At 35.4% G+C, this 13,491-nt stretch overlaps 1 long non-coding RNA gene across 1 annotated transcript in view; it reads right to left on the minus strand.

The window, feature by feature from the left end:
- Positions 1-4,492: 4,492 nt before the first annotated feature.
- LOC135288482 (uncharacterized) overlaps positions 4,493-13,491 on the minus strand; it is a 37,281-nt gene continuing 28,282 nt past the window's right edge. Inside the window, exon 3 of the long non-coding RNA XR_010351551.1 lies at positions 4,493-6,709. This is a non-coding gene — a long non-coding RNA (uncharacterized LOC135288482). The remainder of the gene's footprint in view (positions 6,710-13,491) is intronic.

Raw genomic sequence — 13,491 nt, forward strand, 5'->3', positions numbered from 1 at the left:
AGTGAGTGCACACTAGGGTTTATGCAGAGATATAACTGGGCATGCTTACAAACACATAGTAGAGATGATTTTTAAGGATATAGGTTTTTGGAAACATGCTGTTTGTGCAATTAGAATACAGAAAAAATTGTTTTAAGGATAATTACAAGGCACATATCCTGATGTTTGGAATAGCAAGGTTGAATAGAGGTTTTTTTCTGGATTTTGACAATAAAGGTAGTATTATGATATGCAGAACTCCAAACATGAACCTGAAGCCCAAAAGAGCATTAGAATACTGTATCTGTACCTGGAACTCAAGAGCTGAGTATTGCATTTGAGTCCACTGCTAAAGTGGAAAATGAGAAAAAAGACTGTTCTTAAATTCTGCATTTCTAAAGAGTCTTAGTTGTTCCACTCCTAAAATAAAATAATAGTAATAACATACCCCACATACCTCCCCCTACACAAAACCAGTCAACAAAAAAAAAAAAAAAACCCAAACAAACAAACAAAAAACCAACCAACCAAAAAAAAAAACCAACCAAAACCCCAAACTGACCAAAAAAATCCCTTATATTTCATTAAAATAGTACTGACCCAAAAAAATCCCTTATATTTCATTAAAGTAGTACCTTGAAAAGTCTTTAAAGAAAAATAAACTTCTCTAATTGGAAATGTTCCTCTCTACATTGAAGTGTTTTATGCCAATGATCACTTGTGTGGATTTTAAGGAGAAGTTTCCATATTAGAACAATTAATATGTCCGAGGTTGTTGCCAGTGTTATTTAATTTTATTTAAATAAAACCAGAAGACTCTAAGCAGTACCACTGATTCTCAGTTGGAGACAGTAGTAAAAAGTGAGGTTGCAGAGCTTAAAATAGACAGTGAGAAAAATAGAGAGGGGAAAAGAGAAGACAGACAAAAATGTCCGAATCATAAGGATGCTGTGGGGAATGTTCCATGAGCCAGGAATCTAAAGCAGGGTCTAGCAGCTGTAGTCTGCACAGCCTGTACTTGAGTAGATATTTTGATACAGTGACTCATATAGAACAAAGTGGCAAGTTTATTTATAATGGAAGCCAGTACCCAAATGTTTACATGTTTGGAGTATATCAAGATCAGACCTTCAGCACTGAAGATCTTATTTTGAGACAGATATCATCTAGAAACTCTATTAGCAATAAGCAGCCCGAAAGGTTGATTTCATGGCTCAGATTAAGTGACTGTTGGTAATTTTGTTTATAGACAATAATTTCCTTGCATAATTGCATTCAAGTGTATTTACACCTGGGTGCATTCAGAATGTTTTTAATTGTCTTTGGTATGTTTCACTTTAAGATTGGAAAGCAAATGGGCCGAACTGTGAGGTTGTTTTATGCATTGAAATTTGATAGTAACTTATTCTTTCATTCTTTGCCTCAAGTGCCATACTCTTAATTGGTTCCTAATCACTGAATTGCAATTGTGGTTTATGGCTTAGCTAGAAGTCTTTAAAGGTTTGGTGCAACTCGTGTTCAACTTTCAGAATACAGCACTACTTCAGTGAACATCATGAGCAGGCAAGGAATGTGTCCTTTCACTTTTACCATTTGTTTGTGCTGCAGCAAGGCGTAACAATTTTCTTTCACCTTAAGATTCACTCAGTCACTGCTGATAGTTAATTTGTCATAAGAATCCTGTGCTATCTTGATTTTTGAAGACCAAAAATTTCTAAAGCTTAATGTGGAGAAAAATTGAGGAGAGCTTTGATATCATTCCAGAATGGAAAAATGAATCCTCAGATTTATGTCTTTTATTTCCTTTGTTTAATAATTTTCATATTATTTCCTTACTTTTTAATATGATAATAAAAGAGAAATGTTTCTCTGACATAAATTTTCCATACCATAAAAGATAACAACATACAGGAACAGATAAATCCATAAACTAAATATATTTATAGTACTGCAAATTACACAGCCATTGAAATTTCATTACAGAGATTCATATGCTTCCTTATCTTTGATATACTGATTTATTCTATTCTGTGGCCCACTAAAACAAATACTTTTAAAATAGCAGCAGGACTGCAGCAGGTGATTAATGTGTCTTAGCAAGTAGTATTTTGTTGGTTGAAAATTTTACCTATGTTTAGAAAAACAAGAGCAAGAGCGTGTTGTCTCATCAGAATCTAGACTTGGTTCTGTTAGACAGTCAACATGTACATTTCCCATTGTAGTCAACGGGAATTCAGCTTGTGTTGAGGTATTTTCTCAAATCAGGTTCTTATCAGATCAATTTTTGACACATACACTAAAGAACAGCAGATGAAAACTATATTTTCAATGATCCTCTTTAATTTTTTTCTGAAGGACTTCAGCTAAGGCTTGAAGATCAAGCTTGTAATAATTATATTTAATTGTATTTCAGTGCATCCAGTTTCTTCTGCTCCAGGGCAAATAAACTGCTCCATTATATCTAATGAAATACTATTTTAATAAGCTCCATAATTTCTTCTAGAAGGCTATATTTCTTTTGAAGATGTCTATCATTTACTTGGAATGGATAGATCTTCCAGCTAACTATCAAGACAATATCCAGTTTCACCCAGGAAAGAAGAAGCTAATCTTCAGTGCTATCCAGGCAAACTTCAAGGACAAATAAAAGATGTCTCACTCTGACTATAGCAGTTTTGTGCTCCATAAATGAAGCTTTCCTTTCTTTCAAGACAGCTTCTTTAGTTATCATTATCCCCCCCACTCAGAAACTTATTTCTTAATATATGAAGAATAATAATCTTTCATTTGCCATAATACAAAGGAACAAGGTGGGGATGAGGTGAGAGGTCTTCTCAATAAAGATCTTGCATAAAATGGTGTATCTTTAATTGAATTGAAAAAGACGGGAAATCACTACAGACGAGAAGTCAGTGCTCCACATAATTTTTGAAGGCAACTTTTAGAAACTAGGAAACACTTTTATTGCTTTCATCTTTTCCCTTCATAAATTACAATTATTCAACATTTCCTTTGGTTAAATAGCAAGGTAAGAGCTTTCATACTGTGCATAATGGCAGTACTAATGATTTAATAATTGTATACAAATGTTTAGATAGAAGCATACTAACTTCCTCATTTAATCTTATCAGTCTTATTTCTTTCCTTTTTACAGCTAATAATCTTTGTGCCAAAACAGTGTGTTCAGGGAATTAACTGACAGCAGAAATTATTTGAAAAGTGTTTTTAAAAACATCTGCGATAATTTTAAGTCTAAGAGAGTAGTTGCAATACTTATACTGAACCAGTAGCCATGTACTCTATACTACAGAAATAATTCATTTTACTGAGCATAGTCATAATGAGTCAGCTTTTTTATATTAAAGGGGTTGAATTTTCCATCTGACATTTTTTATTATAACATTGCTGTTCTTCCTGGTAACTGCCATCAGTATATATTTCTTAGGGAAAAAATAATTTAAAAAAAGAGAAAGCTTCTTGGACTACTCTACACTTAACCAATCAGAGTCTCCTTCTTAACTCTGTTAAAAAAAAAAAAAAAAAAAAAAAAAAAAAAAAAAAAAAAAGAGGCTCATTTTTAACCTCAACTGATTTCTATTTCAAAGATGGGAATAACCCCCTCAGTGATTCCTTTTCTTGTTCATGAACTGACGTGTACAGATTCCAGCATCTGTCAAAGGGGTGATGTGGAGATAGAAAATAAACAGATGAAGTGTTAAAACCAATGAATATAGAATGCTGTTCCTGACTTCTACTTCAGAAAATGACAGAAAGCTTCAAAATGTGTCATATGCTGCAAATTTATTGGGAAAAATGACAGTGAAATACATATTGCAATTTGCAGTATCTCAGCTGGTTCAGGGTGTACGGCAGTGAATACAGTGCATCAAAAATATGATCTGATATCTTGTTACTTATTCAAAACAGATTCATATCTTGTTGAATTTGAGGGACTATCATAGCCAACTATCTTTCATATAATAGAATTATTACAACTTAAAAATCCACCTGACACAGAGAAAAAACACTGTATTTTCGAAAAGCATACAGAATTTTTACTTTTACTGCAGATGATTCAGAGTTTATGAGGTGTGATCAACAAATAGATGGTCATTACTTTCAAAATTAATTGATGTTACAAAATATCATATGATCTAAACTGGTTCCAAATATGATAGTGTCAATGTAATCTGTGGTGGAAAAAATATTATCTTGCCTGGGGTAGATTAATGTAAGACTAGGATCAATTATGAGTGTTGACTCAGAAATAAATTGAATGAAATCATTAAAAATTCAGTATTTACTAATATTAGAATATAAGATAACTTAAAAGTGCGTATATAAATTTCTTTGATGATTTTCAGAAGATAATATATTTTAATCATCAGAACTTCTGTATTTACTTTCTTCAAAAATCACAGGTAAAAAAAATTGTTGCGCCAAGAATTATTGCTGAACTCAAGCTATAGATTACAAATTTTGTAATCAGCTTACTGTTTCAGGCACTGCTGAAGTTTAAACATTTTTAATAAACATTTTTATTAATCATGGTGCACACAGAAAACTATGAAGAGTGAACACACGATACATTACAAATAGATAAACTGGTCTGAAAATTAGTTTTCTGACCATCACTTCCAATTTTGGGGATAGCTAAAATCCAGCCTTTAAAGTAAAAATGGATTTGATTAAATTGGAACAAGACCGAACTTCAGAAATGTGTAGAAGTTTCAGGGTCAGCAAATAGGATAGAGGTAATTATTTGAACTAATATTTCTGAAGAATCTGAAACAAAAATATTGATAAGAATCAGTCCCATAAGTACTTTTCAAGACATAGACTTTTTGGATGCTGATTGACAAAACATTTTCCTTTTTATTGCATACCTTGTCTAGAATTCCCTACAGTTCTATAGAAAACATTTTATGAAGCATATGCAACTCTCTCAGCAGAAAATATTAAAATAAGGCAAAATTTTAATGTCATCATATATAGTGACTTTTATGTAAATCCAGGTGAGACAAAGCATAGGATTAAAAATATTCAGTTTAAAAAAGTTGACAATGGAACAGGTCAAAGGCACCCAGACCTAAGTCAGAAACAGTAAATTACTTTCCAATAATTTTTTAACATGTTTGGATGTGGAGGAAACTTACATAGTATCAAAATAAATTATATAGTATGGTATTGAAAGGAGAAGAAGTGAAAAGTGTTTATCAAGAACAGTTTGGATTTCTTTAGTGGAAGATTTCACATATGAAGGATAAGCCTATAGAGTATCAACATAGAGTATCAACATCAACAGATATTTTCGACACCTTCAGCTTGTGCATTATTTGCTATTTACCACAAATAGCATTGTAAGACTTTAAGTAACTAGATTTTTTCATATATGTTATGAACATGGAACTGCTGCAGCCTTTAGTTATACATAAACAGAGAGCTCTTGCAAAATATTTGTATTTATATAGCTTTATACACAGAAACATCATCATTTGAAATGGAAGTACAATATCAAACACATTTGTTCTGCAGGTGTGTCCAAAGAACTAGTGTCAGCCTGTTATTCCCTTTTCCAAACATTGTACTCTGTGCACAGGTACTCTTCCTATACACTTTCTTTGGTACATAACCACCCACAGACTATGCATACACCTAGCTACAATTTCAAAAATTTACATTAAAATTAGTCTATTACTCTAGTTCTATAACCTGCATGGATGTGAATGTCAAAGCCAACAATTAATACATTTTAGTTATACAACATATAACACAAAGAATGCACTTAAGTGAAGGTAATCTCATTAATGCCTCTTACAAGATGGACTTAGCATGTTGCCCCTAATCGGACTAGATTCCTTAAAAGATTTCATGAAGCAATATATGTTTCAATGCCGTGAAATTCTAGCTAAAACAAATAAAACAGAAAAAGATGATAGTGCTACATTATTTGTACATCAGTCTTATCATTGTTTGAAAAGAAACCATAGTTCTTGTAAATATTTTTTTTCCTTCAAGTCTATCTGTCTAAATTTTATTAAATATATATATATTTGAATTGGAATCTATTTTAATGCAATTGTACTGTGCAACCAGTACATTACTCAGTATTTTTTTCAAAATAATAATTAAATAAATTCTCAAAGGAAATAGAAATAAAATACGAAGGGGAATATCTTAATTGAAATGTCCAAAACGATAGAGTTTATAGATATATCTGAAATAGCTTATGGTGGTGGAGCAGATATTTTATTCCACTAAGGTTTAAAAAAACAAAATAATTGTTCGTTTCTAAGTATTTTTCCCCTCCATACAATAGGCAGCACATCTGTGGGACCCCTTGTTAAGAGAAAGTGTTGGATGAAAGTTTATACAGGTTCTGGAAGTGATTGACAAACACATAGAACATAGAATATATAGCAAATCTGTGGAACATTTTTCTAAAGTTTGGTGTCATGCACACCCACACCCATTTTGAAGAACACGAGGACACAAGGAACAAGATTAGCTATTACTTTAGCAATTCACCTATTTTGTCCTAAGGTTCCTAGAAAGTCTGTTGAGCTGTAGGTGTCCAGATGAATGCTGCCTAATCACAGTGGCAGGGTGATGCTTACTCTATTTGTAATTCTGTTGAGTCTGTTTCTTAAATTTCAGATTTTCCAGCAAGTGCCCATCCTGAAAAGGTTATGGTATATCAATGTCTCCATCTTCTTCATAGTGAATATTCCTGTAAAAAATTAATTTACGTTTTATACAACATAATTATATTTTCCAGGAATTCTTTTTATGCTTACAGTCCACAGATCTTCGAGGTGACAGGAGGCTTATTTTTCTCTCGTCTCAGGAAGTTAGTACCAGTTTTGACTCCTTTACATAGCTGCTTATTAAACTATTTTCTGGCCCAACTATGTTTACATTTTTGTTTGTCAGATTCTTCAATACTTTTCTTTGTTCAAATGCTTCTTACTATTATTAACTTTTGCCTTTGGTGTTTGTCCATGCTGGGCCTTCTTTTAGACTTTCTCACGCATTTCATAAATGGGTGTGAACAAGCACTGTGCTACCAGTATGGTCTTCAATGCTTTTTGGACTTCCTACAAGCATGCAATTTTCTGAAGCAGATGTCACATTTAGCTTGCTTTTAGCAAGGGTTCTCATTTTCACCTAGTTCTTACTAAAATTTAACAGTGAATTCTTTGGCTGTTGATACTTCAGTAGGGATTCTGAATGTAAGTATAATTACTGATAGTATATAGTATATAGTATAATAATATGTAGTATGAATACTGATATCACCTGTTGTGATTTGGCCTTTTTCCATAGAATAATTGAAGTCATCTAACTATTTCTCTCAGGCTCTGCTGGACCTGTTTCAGGATATACCCACCCATTTCATCTCTAGTTGTTTGGGTTTCAATGTAGACACAGCACAATATTCCTATTGTTTAGGCCAAAGAGTTTCAATTAATGAAGTTTCTGGTACTTGAGGTAGAAAGTTTACTAATTTGGTTTAATTCCATGAACTCTTAAATTTACACATCTAATTCAACCCCACTATGTTTCATGCCCTAATTTCTATATATTTTGTAGGATAATTTTAAACTGCTCTGTTATTATAATTGTTCTGTCATCAATTTTCTAATTTCAACATTGCCTTCATTTAAGGCTTCTTTATCATAGTTCTTCACCTTCCAACATTTTTATAAAAATAAGCGTGCCACGCTGCCTGTCAAATAAAAAGGTTTTTAAATAACACTTATATTTGAATTGTCTATTTGATCCCTGCTATCCTCTGACCTACTCTTCGCCTGAAAATATAGAGTTATTATGACTTGCTCTTTGGGATGTTCTCTTCAGCCATATGTCATCTGACTGTGCAATCCTCTATGTCGAAATGCACTAGCAATTCCTTAAATAGGCTGCTGCTTTGCTGGGAATTCCCTGGTTTCTGATGAGGATGAAAGGTTTCCTCTTCATGCTATCTTTTTTTTCCAGCATTAAAACCTTCCCTCCCTCTTCTTGGTTATGTTTTGAACTATTTGGAGGCCTGTTTGGGTCCTGGAGAGATGTTCTTCACCTGTCTAAAAGGGGAAAAATTATGCTAGATGAGGATTTGACAGGGCTAATTGAGAGGACTTTAAATTAGGTGTGGAGGGGGAAGGGAATGAAACCAGGCTCTCCAGAGATGAGCCTAGGAGTGGTAAGCAAGAGTCAGGGGTGAAATCAGCCCACCTGAAGGGCATGTACACATGTTGCATGGGCAACAAACAAGAGGAGCTGGAAGCCATGGTGCAGAAGGAAAGCTGTGGCACAGTAGCTGTCAAAGAAACATGGTGGGATGACTCACAGGACTGCAGTGCTGCAGTGGATGGTCACAAGCTCATCAGAAGGGACAGATAAGGAGGGAGAGGCAGTGGGGTGGCTCTGTATATTGGGGAGTGGTTTGGGGGATCTCAAGGATTTTGAAAATGAGGTTGAGTTCTGATGGATAAGAATCAGAGGGAAGGCCATCAAGGCAGCATCCTGGTGGCAGTCTGTCACAGACCACCCAAGCAGGATGAAGAGGAAGATGAAGTATTTCAGGGGTGCCTGGCTGCAGTTTCATGATTGCCAGCCCTTGCTCTTGAGGGAGAATTTAACTTGCAGAAAGTCACTTGAAAAATGAACACACTTGAGATGAGGTAGTTATAGGTGGTTCCAGGATTGTGAGGAGCTTCCTGACACAGCTGGTAAGTGACCCTGCCAGGGGCAGTGCCCTGCTAGACCTGCTGGTTAGGAACAGAAAAGGGCTGGTGGGAGATGTGGTAGTTTGAGGGCACAGCAACCACAAAGTTATTGAATTTTAAATCCTTGGTGAAATAAAGAAAGAGTTTAACATAACCTCTACCTTTGACTTCTGGAGGTTGAACTTTGGCCTTTTCAGTACACTGGTTCAGAGTCTCTTGGGAAACAGTCCTTTCTAAGAAAGGTGTCCAGCAAGGCTGGCTGTCCCTATGCGCTGAAAGGTGACATCAGGCAGGAAGACCAGTCTGGCTGAATGTGGGGACTTATAGAATGTATTTGCATGTCTCAGAGCTGTTGAAGAAGGAAGATAAGATGAACCACCACAACAGGGACTTGAGAGAAGCACAGATGCCAAAACAGGAAGTCACTGATTCCAGGCAAAGGTAAAGACCTGGAATTAATGCACTGGACAAAATTCCACGGTGCAGACTGTGGAAATTTAAGATTAAATTTATATAAACAAAAAATTCACAAGGTGACACACTGGGGTAAAGGCCAGCTAAAACTTGTGGGAACATCATCTACACACTGTAGATACCCAGAACTTGGACTGTATAAAAGTGGTACCTCCAGAAGAACAACTCTGGGATCCCTACCACTGAAGAGCACAGTGAAGAAGGACCAGTGGGACACCACAGGAAACCACGTGGTGATGATATCTTTTACTTAATCTCTCTCTCCCACTCTCTTTCTTCCCTCACCCTGCTATGCCACCCCATTTCTTTCTATCTCTCTACCTTGTGTATTAACTGTTATATAGAATCCATACTATTGACCAGCATACGGTCTCATTTGCACTTTAATTCAGGCTGAGGCATCTATTATAATCAGATAATAACGCTGAAGATTTCACTGGGGAAAAGGAGAATATATAACCTTTGAAAGAAAGGCCAGGAAACTCAAGAAGAGTACAAGGATGCTGTTTGGTCATGTAGAGAGAAAATTAGAAAGGTGAAAGCTCAGCTAGAGCTCAATCTGGCCACACTGTGAATGATTAATAGAAGTGTTTTTATAAATACATTAACAGAAGGAGGCCAAAGGAAATCTCCCTCCTTTATTGGACATGGGGACATTGTCACCAAGGAGGAGGAGAAGGCTCAGCTATTTAATGCCTTTTTTGCCTCAGTCTCTAACAGAAAGATCAGTTATCCTCAGGGCTACCAACACTCTTAACTAGTAGACAGGAGACCTTCTACAATCCAGGACAAAGTAGTTGGCGACTTCCTGCGCCACTCAGACACTCACAAGTCTGTGGGGCCAGCAGGATAGGATTCACCTGGGAGTACTGAGGAAGTTGTCAGAGAACCTCACCAAGACACTCTCCATTGTTTATCCTGGTTAAGCAGGAGGAGTCCCAGATGGGTTAACCATTGTGGTGCCATCCAGAAGAATGGTCAGAAGGAAGATCCAGAGAATTATAGGCCTGTTGTCTGGCCTTGATTCCAGGGAAGGTTATGGAACAGATGAGTGAGTGCAATCACACAGCATGTACAGAACAACCAGGGGATCAGAGCAAACCATAATCTAGTTTTAGAAAAACCATGGTTTTAGGAAAAAAGTCTACCTTGGCCAACCTTTTATCCTAGGAATTGGGTCAGAGTGTTGATCTGATGTAGGGTGAAAGGCAGAAAAGTTTTGCAGGGGGATCTAGACAGGCCAATGCTTTGAGATTCAATAAGGAGAAGTTCTGGGTTCTGCATAAAGCAACATCATATAACACAACAGGTTTGGGGAAACATGGTTGGAAAGCTGCCCAGGAGAAAAGGACCTGGGGGTGCTGGTTGACAGGCACTTGAATATGAGCCAGAGTGTGTATGGGGGGCCAAGAAGGTGATGTCATCCTGACTTGTATCAAAAATATAGTGGCCAGAAGAACCAGGGCAGTGATTGACCCCCTGTACTCAGTGCTGGCCACATCTTGATTAGTGTGTCCAGTTCTGGGTCCTTCACTACAAGAAGGATGTTAAGGGGAAGAATGTGTCCATAGAAAGGCAACAAAGCTGGTGAAGGGCCTGGAGCACAAGTCTTATGAGGAGTGGCTGAGGGATCTTGGGATTCTTATCCTGGAGAAAAGGAGTCTCAGGGGAGGCTGTTTCTCTCCCTACCACCACCTGAAAGGAAGATGTAGCAAGATGAGGGTCTTCTCATGGGCAGCTAGCAACAGGACAAGAGGAAATGGCCTCAGTCTGTACCAGTAAAGGTTCAGGTTAAATGCCAAGAACTTTGTCTTCATTGAAAAAAAAATACTTTGCAATGGGCTGCCCAGGAAGGTGGTGGACTCATCATTCGTGGAAGTGTTCAAGAAATGAGTGGATATGGCACATGTCTATGGCTTATGGTTTAGTTGTCATCAGGGTGTTTTCTCAGAGGTTAGATTTGGCAATATCAGTAGTATTTTCCAACCTTATTAATTCTATAAGCATTTTGGAGAATAGTACTATTAAAGATTAGAAAGCTGAAAGAGTGAAACTCACACCAAATTAAATTCCAGGTCTGAACAATAGGTCTGAGAAGCTGATCCATAAATTACCTTTATAGATATCTAAATTCCATAATCCATCCAGATTGTATGGATTACCTCTCCATTGACTATAAAGGGAGCGTAGATATATGTAAATTTTTTGACACCTATATATAGAAACCAAGAATTTAGATGTTTTACTCTTGACATAAATGTAATCTTCAGATTCTCCTAGCTCAAACTTGTTTGAAATATTTTGTCTGTGATCAGTAGGTCAGTAGTAGGAAGGAATAATCTAATTTTTTTCCCCAGCTTTTGTGCTATGTGACTTCTGAAGGGAAGATAGCACAGACTTAGACCAAGCAAACTAATTGAGGTGGTGTAGAGTGATGGTAAAATGATGATAATTCTCGAGAGTTTTTAGCTTTATAGAAGATGCCAAAAAGGTCTTTCAAATACATTTTTATTAATGTAATTATTTTGCAAATTTTAGTTAGGAATTGCACAAGAAAGGACACAGAATATGACACAAATTCAGGACAGGAGGCATACTGCATATTACTAACATTACTACTTGATCAAAACCAGGAACAGGATAAAATCCTCCAAGAAAATTTTAGAGGTGGAATTTGTTCTTTATGAAAAAACCGCCAAAAAACTTTATCCACATTTAAAATCAACTCCTTGCGATGTCAAGAGCATTTCAGATTCATTTTATGCATAAGACTTAGTCTTTATACCAACATGTTATGCTAAATGATTCTGATATTATAATTATAGATGGTTTCCATAGATACATGAAAAACGACTGACATAGTATGGTAAATATTGAATTACATTGAGAGTGCACTGAAGTGTAAATTTTCAGATGAATGTATTTATTTTTGAGATTTATAGAAAGGGAAAACAAATAGAAGGTTTTATAAAATAACATGTTAAACAGAATATGAAAATAAAGTGTTTCCACATTCAGTATTGAAATATTCCCCCATGGAATTGAAAGACACTAAGGTTCTAGTTTTCTCTGTCCTACCAAATCTGCCTTGTTTGTCATAGATGAAATGTGAAGGGAGAGAAAAAGTAATTTAGTTTAACACAGGGAGAATCACAGTGAAAAACATAACCCAATGGCCAATATTCTCTTAGATGCCATTTGCTTTCCAGCCTAAACTTTATTAAACAGAAGAAAAAAGATCAAATGCATCTTTTCAGTATGCTTTAGCATTTTTGATTTTCTAACAAATTTCTTTTGAATTATTTTTTTAATTATCTATCTTCATTATTGTCCTTCTTTATCAGTTATTCATAAATACTTTTCAAACATTCTTAAAAACAATTCTTAATTGTTTTTGCAATTGATCCTGAACACATTTCAAATAAATCAGCATTAGAGCTAACATAAACATCAGTGGACTTTGGAGAGGGCCCCTTATGCCTAAATTCTCAAAAGTGGCAAGAACAACTATGGACAAACATCAACATACTTTGGATTAAACTTTGAAACTGATAGAAAAAAAAATCACATAATATATTGCACTTGAACAAAGGATCTCATGTTACCTAACACAGATGGGGTTAGCCCTTGCCCAAAATTCCTATGTTCCCTTGGAATACAAAAAATTTTTGGTTAACAGCCATTACACAAGAATGAATCTGATTTGGCACACAGGACTTCTTAGAGATCCTTATGAGACAACTCCAAAAAAGAATGCTGAAATGCTAATGTATATTCAGTACAACTTCATTAAAGTGGAAATTATTTATCAAATTGGAAATAGTGTGCTTTCTTTTAAGTTGTTCTATTACATAATGCCAATGGTTCACCTGAAAATTCTGACTTAGAAGACAATTGAAATTAATTTTTTAAGAACATGTGGCATGTGAGTATACACCCATCTTTCTTCAAGCAGATACCACAATCAAAATATGTATTTAGTATAAAATGCCATGTAATAAATATCTATCACAAATATCTTTTGTCACACTCTGGAAAGCACTGAAATATTAAGTGTTTGCATTAGCGCAACACTTGTTTCAACAGAGAATGAAAAGCCTCAAAAAGAAATGAAACAGGACACCACTCATTTATTAAGTACTCTTTCATGTAATCCAACATAAACCTGAAAAGATAACAAACAAAAAACTGTGAAGAAATTCTAAAACATTGCCACATAATAGTACTACTCTATTGTACTGAAAGTCCTCCACTGAAAATTCACTTCTCCATAAACTGCAAGATATTATGAAGGTTAACAGTAAATAGT

This window comes from Passer domesticus, chromosome 1, assembly GCF_036417665.1.
Source record: "Passer domesticus isolate bPasDom1 chromosome 1, bPasDom1.hap1, whole genome shotgun sequence".
Taxonomy (NCBI): Eukaryota; Metazoa; Chordata; class Aves; order Passeriformes; family Passeridae; genus Passer; species Passer domesticus.